At 36.0% G+C, this 13,100-nt stretch overlaps 1 pseudogene; it reads left to right on the plus strand.

The window, feature by feature from the left end:
* Positions 1-6,483: 6,483 nt before the first annotated feature.
* Positions 6,484-10,606, plus strand: LOC100992150 (olfactory receptor 4A5-like; annotated as a pseudogene).
* Positions 10,607-13,100: the final 2,494 nt, after the last annotated feature.

The raw sequence follows: 13,100 nt of genomic DNA on the forward strand, positions 1-13,100 counted from the left end.
CAGACTATACAATGTATACTTGGTTTTAAAATACAGCCTAATTGGTTGTATTTTTCCATTTTCCAAATAAGAAGAGACATATGTTCCATATTACATGTATAATAAATAAACCAGTCTAAAGTTGTTTTACATGATGTATTAATAAAGATGTACAATTACTTTTAGATATATATGATTAGAGAATTTAAAATTCTGGTTCATGTCAAGTGTCTTAGAGTGCAAAGGAACAAATGCATGTTATGTTTTAGAAGCATTATATGGGTTTTTACTTATGAATCTAAAGATTATCCCAGCAAACATGCTAGTAGATACGTGTGCCCTGGAAGGTACCTAGTCTACTGTCATTTGACAGAGGGCTAATATCCAGAATCTACAGTGAACTCAAACAAATTTACAAGAAAAAAACACAACCCAATCAAAAAGTGGGCAAAGGATATGAACAGACACTTCTCAAAACAAGACATTTATGCAGCCAAAAGACACATGAAAAAATGCTCATCATCACTGGCCATCAGAGAAATGCAAATCAAAACCACAATGAGATACCATCTCACACCAGTTAGAATGGCGATCATTAAAAAGTCAGGAAACAACAGGTGCTGGAGAGGATGTGGAGAAATAGGAACACTTTTACACTGTTGGTGGGACTGTGAACTAGTTCAACCATTGTGGAAGTCAGTGTGGTGATTCCTCAGGGATCTAGAACTAGAAATACCATTTGACCTAGCCATCCCATTACTGGATATATACCCAAAGGATTATAAAACATGCTGTTATAAAGACACATGCACTTGTATGTTTATCGTGGCACTATTCACAATAGCAAAGACTTGGAACCAACCCAAATGTCCAACAATGATAGACTGGATTAAGAACATGTGGCACATATACACCATGGAATACTCTGCAGCCATAAAAAATGATGAGTTCATATCCTTTGTAGGGACATGGATGAAGCTGGAAACAATAATTCTCAGCAAACTATCACAAGGACAAAAAAACAAACACTGCATGTTCTCACTCATAGGTGGGAATTGAACAATGGGAACACATGGACACAGGAAGGGGAGCATCACACACCGGGGCCTGTTGTGGGGTGGGGGGAGTCTGGAGGGATAGCATTAGGAGATATATCTAATGTTAAATGACGAGTTACTGGGTGCAGCACACCAACATGGCACATGTATACATATGTAACAAACCTGCACGTTGTGCACATGTACCCTAAAACTTAAGGTATAATAAAAAAATAAAAAATAAATAGTTTTATAAAACTGTGACTGTGAAATATATGATTTTTTGTTATTATGGAATTTTATCTTTTGAAAATGTCATGTTCTCAGGAAAGTATATTGTCTTTTTTTCCAGAAAAATGTTAACTTAGAAGTCTACATTGAAAGCCTAATAATGCTATGTTTCAGTATTTAAAGTACCATATTTTAAATTATTTAAAGTATTATGTTTTAAATTTTTTTAAATATAAAGTGTAGTTTACATGCTCTATTTTTTACAATTAAACATTAAATTGCAAAATAGAATTATCATTTTGAAATCTAGTTTTGACAATGAAATGGAGAAAAAGGCCCTAAGCCTTGCAGGAAGTAAGGTGTTGTAAAAAATAATAGAATGGCTATAACTACATTATACACCTGTGTTTCTTAGCAGGTGTGTCTCTATCGGTCTATAGCTTCAATATGATAGAACTGTGGAATCAGCTGGAAGTGGTAATGTGAAGGAGACATGTGGAATGTTCAGCGCAGTTGGTGTTTAGAGGAGGCTCAAACTCTCTCTGCACACATCCTCCTCCACTGCCAGATCTATGTAAATGGAATCATTTTATCTACATTTGAGGTGTAGTAATTCTTCAGTTTTCCTACCAGTGAATTATCAGAAAGTTTGGGTTTGTATCTCTACTTTTCCCATTGTTGTCTGTCATTTAAGTTTGTCCTTTACCATCAGATCTAGAGACTTTGAGAAATCTATGTGTTTTGCTTTTCTTCTGAGTTTTCTTTTTTCTTCTCTTTCTTTTTTTTTCCTTTCTTCTTTTCTTTCTTTTTCTTTCTTTCATTTTTTTTTGTTTGTTTACTAGGATCTGGGCTGTGTTTTTTGGCTACCCCAAGAAGCCTCTTGACTCTCCCCAGGGACCCACAGGAGGCTGTGCTTCCATTATTTCCTTATGAAAAAAATCTTTCTGAAGAAAATTTTTTGAAGAATATTTGCCTCAATTATCACATTATTATTAATGCTATCTCCTGTTCATATTAATTTATTTATTATAATTATTCTGTTTTCTTCTTATTATTATTATATTTAAGTTTTAGAGTATATGTGCAAAATGTGCAGGTTAGTACATATGTATACATGTGCCATGCTGGTGTGCTGCACCAACTAATTCATCATCTAGCATTAGGTATATCTCCCAATGCTATCCCTCCTCCTCCCCCCACCCCACAACAGTCCCCAGAGTGTGATGTTCCCCTTCCTGTGTCCATGTGTTCTCATTGCTCAATTCCCACCTATGAGTGAGAATATGTGGTGTTTGGTTTTTTGTTCTTGTGATAGTTTACTGAGAATGATGATTTCCAATTTCCTCCACATCCCTACAAATGACATGAACTCATCATTTTTTATGGCTGCATAGTATTCCATGGTGTATATGTGCCACATTTTCTTAATCCAGTCTATCATTGTTGGACATTTGGGTTGGTCCCAAGTCTATGCTATTGTGAAAAATGCTGCAATAAATATACGTGTGCATGTGTCTTTATAGCAGCATGATTTATAGTCCTTTGGGTATATACCCAGTAATGGGATGGCTGGGTCAAATGGTATTTCCAGTCCTAGATCCCTGAGGAATCGCCACACTGACTTCCACAAGGGTTAAACTAGTTTACAGTCCCACCAACAGTGTAAAATTGTTCCTATTTCTCCACATCCTCTCCAGCACCTGTTGTTTCCTGACTTTTTAATGATTGCCATTCTAACTGGTGTGAGATGGTATCTCATTGTGGTTTTGATTTGCATTTCTCTGATGGTCAGTGATGGTGAACATTTTTTCATGTGTTTTTTGGCTGCATAAATGTCTTCTTATGAGAAGTGTCTGTTCATGTGCTTCACCCACTTTTTGATGAGGTTGTTTGTTTTTTTCTTGTAAATTTATTTGAGTTCATTGTAGATTCTGGATGTTAGCCCTTTGTCAGATGAGTAGGTTGTGAAAATTTTCTCCCATTTTGTAGGTTGCCTGTTCACTCTGATGGTAGTTTCTTTTGCTGTGCAGAAGCTCTTGAGTTTAATTAGATCCCATTTGTCAATTTTGGCTTTTGTTGCCATTGCTTTTGGTGTTTTAGACATGAAGTCCTTGCCCATGCCTATGTCCTGAATGGTAATGCCTAGGTTTTCTTCTAGGGTTTTTATGCTTTTAGGTCTAACGTTCAAGTCTTTAATCCATCTTGAATTGATTTTTGTATAAGGCGTAAGGAAGGGATCCAGTTTCAGCTTTCTACATATGGCTAGCCTGTTTTCCCAGCACCATTTATTAAATAGGGAATCCTTTCCCCATTGCTTGTTTTTTTCAGGTTTGTCAAAGATCAGATAGTTGTAGATATGCGGCGTTATTTCTGAGGGCTCTGTTCTGTTCCATTGATATATATCTCTGTTCTGGTACCAGTACCATGCTGTTTTGGTTACTGTAGCCTTGTAGTATAGTTTGAAGTCAGGTAGTGTGATGCCTCCAGCATATAAACAGAACCAAAGACAAAAACCACATGATTATCTCAATAGATGCAGAAAAGACCTTTGACAAAATTCAACAACACTTCATGCTAAAAACTCTCACTAAATTAGGTATTGATGGGACATATATCAAAATAATAAGAGTTATCTATGACAAACCACAGCCAATATCATACTGAATGGACAAAAACTGGAAGCATTCCCTTTGAAAACGGACACAAGACAGGGATGCCCTCTCTCACCACTCCTATTAAATATAGCGTTGGAAGTTCTGGCCAGGGCAATTAGGCAGGAGAAGGAAACAAAGGGTATTCGATTAGGAAAAGAGGAAGTCTAATTGTCCCTGTTTGCAGATGACATGATTGTATATCTAGAAAACCCCATTGTCTCAGCCCAAAATCTCCTTAAGCTGATCAGCAACTTCAGCAAAGTCTCAGGATACAAAATCAATGTATACAAATCACAAGCATTCTTATACACCAACAACAGACAAACAGAGAGCCAAATCATGAGTGAACTCCCATTCACAACTGCTTCAAAGAGAATAATATACCTAGGAATACAACTTACAAGGGATGTGAAGGACCTCTTCAAGGAGACCTACAAACCACTGCTCAAGGAAATAAAAGAGGATACAAACAAATGGAAGAATATTCCATGCTCATGGGTAGGAAGAATCAATATCGTGAAAATGGCCATACTGCCCAAGGTAATTTACAGATTCAATGCCATCCCCATCAAGGTACCAATGACTTTCTTCACAGAATTGGAAAAACTACTTTAAAGTTCATATGGAACCAAAAAACAGCCTGCATCGCCAAGTCAATCCTAAGCCAAAAGAACAAAGCTGGAGGCATCATACTATCTGTTTTCATATTTAACCCCTTTTTCTTTCATTTTTACCATACAGCTCTACCTCTGATGAGGGGTCCTACTTTTCTACTGTAATTCTGCCTGATCTTGTCAAGATATGTTTCATTAAGATAAACTCACTACTCATGCATAATTAAATAGATAGTTCCTAAGACATAACAATTGTGTTGTGTTCCCCAAAAGCCTTTCCTGAATTACAGGTGTCTTTTGGTTTTTTCCCTGGACTATGTCTATAAATCTTTTCAAATTGACAGATATCCCGATAATGAGTTCTGATCCAGTCTTCACAGTGAAGCAGTCAGGAATACGAGTAATAGTACCATTTATGAGCCTTTACGAGGTGCCAGTGAGTGTTCTAGGCAGTTTACTTTGTTGTAATAAAACAACCCTAAGAGGTCTTAAATCATAGTGAGGCATAAAGAAGTTTGGTAAGTGGCCCAAAGTCACACAGTAAGTGGTGAAGCTGGGGTTATAGCAGAGGTGTGTGGCTCCAATGTCCACATTATTCACCACATGCTACGCTTTCTCTCCATGGATGCCTTGAATCTTAAATAGACACATATTGAGTGAAAAATTTGTAGTCATTATTTACCCACACTAATCATGACACATCTAGCACTGACTACCATTATTCATGTAACAGTCATGAGCTTGGAAATTGCTATTTAATTATAAATATATGAAAAATGAAAAAAGTCAGCAGAATAGAATAAGGGAGAGGTGCACTAATAGTTTAATAGATGATTGACTATAAAGGATTCTCAGTTTATCTAAATTAATCATACCGTTTTTCAGTAAGAAAACACTAACAGATTTTTAAATGCATTCAGAAAATGACTGAAATTCATCCATCTTATATTGAATTTGGAATTTGTCTTCTAGTATGCTTTTTTTGGGAATCTGGACAATAAGGTTCTATTTTTGAGTGCTCTAAGTATTTAAATAGTGTTATAAATAAAACCATGTCCCCTGTTCTGTGCCTCTTTGTACAGTGTCTCTTTTCTCCTCTCTCACTATCTTGTTTACCCCGAGAATTCAGAAAAAAATACTCACTGCTAAAGAGGCAGTTGATGATAATCATGATCTAGTTCACTCAAGTTCAAAATTAGATGCTGAAAATCAGGATATTGTTGTAAGTGTGATAAAAATTATGAAACAGGCAAGGATATGATCTAGAGACTTATAGCTCCTTATAAGGTGAAAAGACAGTCAGACTAAGTAATTGCTACAGGAAATAATGTGATAAATAATATTTTACTATTTATACAGGTTAATGTCCATTCTCTTGATGTTTAATGAGATATTCATAAAAACTGAACATCATTCAAGGCATGAAGGCCCATTGTCTCATAGTGGAATTCCATAGTCCTGAGTGATATATTTTAGAGGATGTTGTTTTTGATGCTACACCAATCATAAAGTAAAAATACCACAAAACTACAAACACAAAGGACTGAATCTATGCCAATTTACTTATTTAGAGTTTATGAACACCACCATAAAGTAAGTTTCTTGAGACCAAAACTCTGTTGCCTATTCACCATAGCTAACAGTCATGCCAAGAAATACATTTTAAATAAAGAGGTATGAAAGATATGAATGGCTGTTGGGCTTCTAACTCTTCTTCTGTACAGAATATTCACTAAAACTTAGAGTCTGAAGCTGTCACCTACAGGCTAAAATTAAATCTTTGAGGAGATGAGGAACTCAATAGAGACTTACACAATGTTGATCATGTGTGTAAATAACTATTGAGGATACAATGATGAAAGTGTGTTCTGTGACATTATGGATGCATTCATGTTCCTGTTCACTATTTCATTAAAGGTTCTGCCCTCCTGAGCTCTCAACTCTATTACGAGCCTTAGAGAAGAGTAAATGGGAACAAGTAATAATGTTACAGAATTTGTCCTCCCAGGCCTCTCTAAGGATCCTGATGTGCAAAAAGCATTATTTGTAATGTTTTTACTCACATACAATGTGACTATGATGGGCAACCTGCTCATTGTGGTGACCATTATTGCCATCCCCTCCTTGGACTCCCCAGTGTCCTTCTTCCTTGCCTGCCTGTCATTTATTGATGCTATATATTCCATTTCCTTTTCCCCTAAGTTGATGATAGACTTACTCTGTGATAAAAAAGACTGTTTCTTTCCTGGCTTGCATGGGCCAGCTATTTATAAACTACCCATTTGGTGGTATTGAGGTCTTTCTTTTGGTGGGTATGGCCTGTGATCACTATGTGGACATCTGTAAGCTACTGCACTATTTGACCATCATGAACTGGCAGGTTTGCATCCTCCTGTTCATGGTGGCTGTGACTGAAAGTTTTTGCATTCTATGTTTCAAATTGTTGTTGTGTACAGTCTCCCTTTCTGTGGCCCCAATGTCATTGACCACTTTGCGACATGTACCCATTATTGGAACTGGTGTGTACTGACACTTACTTTATAGGCCTCACTGTGATTGCCAATGGTGGAGCAGTCTGTATGGTCATCTTCATCCTTCTACTAATCTCCTATGGAGTCATCCTAAACTCCCTTAAAAGTTATAGTCAGGAAGGCGAGCATAAAGCCCTGTCTACCTGCAGCTCCAACATTACTGTTGTGTCCCCTTTTTTGATCCCTGTATTTTCATCTATGTTAGACCTGATTCAAACTTTCCTATTGATAAATTCATGACTGTGTTTTATACAATTATCACACCCATGTTGAATCCATTAATATACACACTGAGAAATTTAGAGGTGAGAATTGCTGTGAAAAAACTCTGGTGTAAAAACTTAACTATAGTAAGAATAAGGGTGTTGTGGCTGGGTGCAGTGGCTCACACCTGTAATCCTAGTACTTTGAGAGGCCGAAGCAGGTGGATCATGAGGGCAGGAGTTTGAGACCACCCTCTCCAATATGGTGAAACACCATTTCTACTAAAAAATACAAAAATTAGCTGGGCGTGGTGGCACGTGCCTGTAGTCCCAGCTACTCATGAGGCTAGAGAGTAGAGTCACTTGAACCCAGGAGGTGGAGGTTGCAGTGAGCCGAGATCATGCCATGGCACTCTAGCCTGGGTGACAGAGTGAGACACCATCTCAAAAAAAACAAAATGGATACGGGGGTTCCTTTTCTTTTAGTAGAGGTATAAGTAAATGACATATTTGCTGTGATACTGTTAGACATCTAAGGACAATTCAGGTATACTAGGTTGGGAAGGCAGGATTTAGAATCTCCCTTCTCAAAGAGATGTTATCTCATCATGGCATCTGTTTGAATGTTCAAGATCTCAAATTCTATATCTAGAATGAGCGTGGATGGGTTCCATGGGTAGAGTTTCTATTGTGCACTTTTTAAATTATGGTTTTTCTGTATTTACAGATCTATCGAGACAGGGAATTTCTTCCACATGCCCAGCATGCAATGGGGAAAGAGAGGTCTAGGCAATTAAAATAGGTGCTTCTGTTCACAAGGGAAGGCGATGGTGCTTTCTTCAGTGTGATTTACTTGAAGACTTTGTAGAATATATAAGCACCATACTCACACATATCTTTGAAACTGGAAATGTATAATTGCATTCATACCACTGAGCAATAGGAGTGGAAACCTCTGTGAAAGGTTCCTTTTATTCTGAAAGTTATGCTTATGAATATGAGCTGCCTCCGAAATATGTTTCTATACATACTATTTCCATTTTATTAAGATATTTTGTTACACTATGCCCTTAATGACATTAGGTTGTGTCTCTCTGAAATCTCAATAACTTATCAGTAGTTGCCTTTCCAATGGGCTTCCTCTGGACACTCTGTCAGGAATTATTGAACCCCAGATCCCAATAATCATCACAGGGTGGCAGGAGTAGCTTTCTGCTAGAGTCTCCAGTCTGCATATGTTCATAGATATATATATAAAATTCTAAAAATGACTGTGCATTAAGGTTCTTGGGTCTAATGGCATTGTATGAGTAACTTCCCATTATGAGACTTCCAGAGCCCTTGTCATTTATTTCTTACCACTGTATGTTGGAGATCTAGTGGTATAATTGCTAAGGTCTGTGAAATGTCTCTGATGGTCACGAACTATGCTGTTCCCAGAATCTTGCATGATTAGTCTATGCTCTGTTTGTTGACTAGACTGATCAATCACATTTGAATACTAATATTTACTGTAGTCTCCACACTTTTCCACATTGCTTATTCTGAGGAAGAAACTACTACAATATTATCATAGTAATGAATTAATTTATTTCAGTTATGTTCATGTCTAAGTTTCGTTTCACCAAATTATGGCATTATGCTAAGAATATATCTTTGGGGAAAACGGAAATCATATGTTGCATTTCTGTCCACAAAAGCAAACTATTCTGGATATTCTTTTAATCCTAAAAGTTGATCTGGAAGCCCAAAGATATAAGATTTGTAATTAAAATTTTGAAAGACTAATGAATCATTCTGAATAAGACAGGTTACAATTTTATAACAATTAAAATAATATGGTGCTGTTTGAAATATAAAGATAAGTACATGAAAGTACTTGTAAATTAAAACCATTCCATAAACACATTTAAAATGCAGCTGTTTCGGTTAGCATGTTTTTGATTCAAATGATAGAATACTGAATTCAAACTTTTTTGAAATATAACAATATTGATTGGTTAGCATAATCGCACTTCGCAATATTGTGAAAATATTCAAGGTGAGTTGATAAAATGGACCAATTATGTTTTTAAAGAACACTTTTCTTTGTTTATTTTGTCCCATGAGTCACAATATTGGATTAAATCTGGCTCTCCTATCACAAGAAGGATGGCTATCTGTATTGATTTAGAGAGCGCTCTTCTCACAACTGTGGCAGAGATAATTGACCTGATTGTGATGTGGAATGGAGAAGTTATAACACAATGGTTGCAAGAAATAATACTTTTTTCTTTCTAGTTGACTTACTTGAGCACATCTTGACATTTCCTTTTCCGATAGTGATAATAAATGAGAAAGTGCAGGAGTCCTTTCCTGAATGGGTATAATGAACAGGGATGAGACATTTTGAGGATGAAAGTCTGGACTATCCCATTCAATAAGTTATGAGATCTGCAGAGATGCTAGCGGAAGGTGAAATGGGAAAAAATTGATAAGGAATAAGTTGGTAAACAGCAGTTGCATCTCTGAGATCAGCTGCAGTTGCAAGAGACATAGTTTGTCATGGAACCTTTCTCTTCTCGCTCCCCTCAAGTAAGAGAATCCTAAAGGAGCTCTTCTGATAATGTATAAGAATATATAAATTCAAGTGGCATAAGGGCTATATTATGGTCTATATGAAGAGGCTCTGCCTTGCCCTTCATTTAGGAAAGAAGAATTTATTTTTCCAGTTGTTGGGTGTTCTGTTAGTAGACAGCATTCAGATGATAGCCCCTTCAGTGTATTAAACATTGCAGAAATCCACCTCAATAAAGGTCTTATGCCCTTTCTCAGAGCAGTCTCTCTTTGCATCCAGGTTAATATTTAGGTTCAGGTAAACTTACAGCACAAGCAGGAAATATGATCCTTTTCTAGAAGAAAATAATTAATTTTGTTAAAAATTACAAATCTAGATAATGTAAATGACAATAATCATAGGAACATGTAGAATTGGATCTTGTGTATATTGAAATGGAGAAGGACATTGATTAGGCTGCATGGGGAATGTTTATCAGTGTGAAGATAATCTGTCATCAATATATGTGGCACAAGGTTTATGTTGACTAAAATTACTGAGCACTCACTGTATGTCAAACATATAGAAGAAAGCATTCCAAGTGTTTAGGGTGGTATGTTCAGGTGTCACCATGACTCACCCTTTAGGAGGCCATTCCAATGTTCTTTCTAGACAACAGCTTCCAGGTGATGGGAAATTTGCTGATACCGCTGAATTCTATGGTGGTGAGTGATTTGCTGTACTTTATTCATTAGAAAAGCTATCCCCTGGTCAGAAATGACAATGATTATGATAGCATGGCAATGGATCCTTTCCCATGAATAATAAATAAGACTAAAGTACTGGGACAATCATATAACCAGAATATATAATATAATGTCCAGGTGCTGTCTTCACCACATTGAGATTTGCAATGAAGTAAGCTGGCAGAGGGATGTTGGCTGGTTTCCCTAGCTATTTGTGCCACATTAGGGAGTCAATGATGGACATTGCTGATGGCATTTTGGACCTTGAGCACTGACAGTAGCTAGAGGAGCCATGGTGAAGGGCAGATTTTATTCTTTGAGCCCTTGTAAAGTATTTGTCTCTGCCACAGTGACTACAAAGGTGACTAGAAAAAAAATAAAAGCCTGACTGACATCCAAAATATAGTTCATGTTGCTGACCAGATTTCTGCAAGCCTCCTCTGCAGCAGATTTTCTTTGACAGGCATTTAAGTGGAAACTAACTGTTGCATTTGTGCTCAGTCTGGGATATCCATACCACTCCAACTGCTTTGTAATCTTTTTTCCAGTTTTAAATTTCAATTTCCTCAATATCTTATCAAATCCGTTAGCCACGTTTCTGAATCTTTGTGGACCCATAACTCAGGCCATTTCTCTTTCCACATGAAATGGAAAACCTAACATAATCCTCAAAATACTGCTCACCGGGATGCTTTTCCTTTACTTCATTGCTTCAGTACCACCTTCCAGGGAGAGTACTGTGCAGCATTTGTCCAGTTTCACCTGCTTTTGCCATAGCAAGCAGATTGGTAAAGTCTTTTGTTGTTTTCTTTCAAGCATAGTTTGTTTTGTTGATTTTAGTGTTACTGTGGTATACTTCACAAATATTTTATGCACTTAAAGTGTACAATATGATGTTTGATATATGTATACATTGTGAAGTGATTACCACTATGTAGCTAGTTAATATATCCATTATCTCACAGTTACCTTTATTTATGATAAGAGAATTTAAGGTATATTCTCTTAGCAAATTTCATGTATCCAATATGTATTACTAATTATGATCAACACGCTGTACCTGAGCTCTTCAGAATTTATTCATACTGCATAACTGAAACTTTGTAACCTTTGGCCAGCACCTCATTTTCTTCAGACCCAGTCCCTGGAAACCACCATTCTAGTCTCTGTCTTTCATGAGTTTGACTTTTTTTAGATTGCACTCATAAGTGAATCATGTGGCATTTATGTTTCAGTAGAAAAAAGAACTCTTGTGCAGTATTGTTGGAAATGTAAATTGCTGTGGCCATTATAGGGAACTCTATGGAGGTTCCTCATAGAATTATAATTAAAAATATCATCTAGCAATATGACTTCTTGTAATATATGTAAAGGAAATGAAATTAATATCTTGAATGCCTGCACTTCCATGTATAGTGGAACATCATTCATAGTAGTCAAAATATGAAAACAAAAGTTCATCAAAGATGAATTGGTAAAGACAATACATATCCAGTGTGGAATGATATATATGTATCTATATGCCTAATATGATATTATTAATTATAGTCCATTCTGTACCTTAGATTACTAGAGTGTATTCATTCTGTATAGCTCACAATTTGTGTCCTATGTGTAATACAGTATTATGCAATAAATATATATATAACCCAACATTATTTAACCTTAAAAAAGAGGAAGATCCTGCCATTTTTGACCATGTCTATGGACCTGGAGGACTTTAATAACTTCATTATTTTATTTCACGTTTAATTAATGAATAATAATATTATGTATGCATAGGTTACCATGTGATGTTTTGAGATCACTTGTAATAATATTGATGAACCTGGAGCACATTTTGCTATGTGAAATGAGTTCTTGAATGAACATGTAGTGTGTTAGTTTTACAGTCTTTATTATTTTCTAATTAAGAACTAAGATTTTGGCTGACTTTTAGGAGCTTTGGTAGGTTGTATTTTTATAAACATTAGGCTCAAAAAAATTTCTAATTTCCGTTTTAATTTATTTTACTAAAAGCTTGTTAAAAAGTAATTTATTTAATTTTCAAATATGCAGAAATTTCTGGATAATTTCATTTTTTATTTTTTCATAAGTTATTGGGGTATAGGTGGTACAGGTGGTATTTGGTTATGTGAGTAGTTTCTTTAGTGGTGATTTGTGAGATTTTTGTACACTATCCACACAACTATATTGGTTGTGTTTTATTCCTTGCCCTCCTCCCTCTCTTCGCCCCAAGTCCTCAAAGTCCATTGTACTATTCTCATGCCTTTGCATCCTGATAGCTTAGTTCTCACATATCAGTGAGAACATAGAATGTTTGGTTTTCCATTCCTGAGTTACTTCACCTAGAATAATAGTCTCTAGTCGCACCCAGGCCACATCAAATGCTGTTAATTCATTCCATTTTATGGCTGAGTAGTATTCCATTTATATATATATATATATATATATATATATAAATTAATATATATTATCTATCTACCTACATACCTATCATTTATCTTATCTACACACACACACACATATACGTACATAAAATATGGTATTATTAACTACAGACCTCATG

The sequence above is a fragment of the Pan paniscus genome, chromosome 9 (assembly GCF_029289425.2).
Source record: "Pan paniscus chromosome 9, NHGRI_mPanPan1-v2.0_pri, whole genome shotgun sequence".
Lineage (NCBI taxonomy): Eukaryota > Metazoa > Chordata > Mammalia > Primates > Hominidae > Pan > Pan paniscus.